Consider the following 437-nt stretch of genomic DNA (forward strand, 5'->3'; position numbering starts at 1 on the left):
TTGCTGCTGCTGGCCAACTCCGGCAAAATGCCAGATACCAAATTAAAGTCATCGGGGTGGAGGCGTTCCGCGCAGCGCCGCAGGGCCTCTGCGCTGGACCTCTTCTGCTGCTGCTGCTGCTGCTGCTGCTGCTGCTGCGGGGCAGCAAGGGGAGGCGCTGCTGCCAGCCGCGGGTACCCCAAAGGGTTCAGCAGCGAAGGCAAAATCCCACAAGCTTCGAAAGTACTTAAGGGCTGCTGCAGCCAAACGCAGTCAACAACGCTGGGGGCCCCCTGGGGGCCCCCCTTGGGGGCCCCCCCCTCAGGGCTGGGGGCCCTCTGCGGTGCTGCTGCTGCTGCTGCTGCTGCTGCTGCTGCTGGTTCTGCCGCAGGCGCCTCCCCCCGCTCTCCCTCGCCGCCGCCGCCGCCGCCGCCGCCGCCGCCGCTGCTGCTGCTGCG

The sequence above is a fragment of the Eimeria tenella genome, genomic scaffold (assembly GCF_000499545.2).
Source record: "Eimeria tenella Houghton genomic scaffold, Eth_scaff2070, whole genome shotgun sequence".
Taxonomy (NCBI): domain Eukaryota; phylum Apicomplexa; class Conoidasida; order Eucoccidiorida; family Eimeriidae; genus Eimeria; species Eimeria tenella.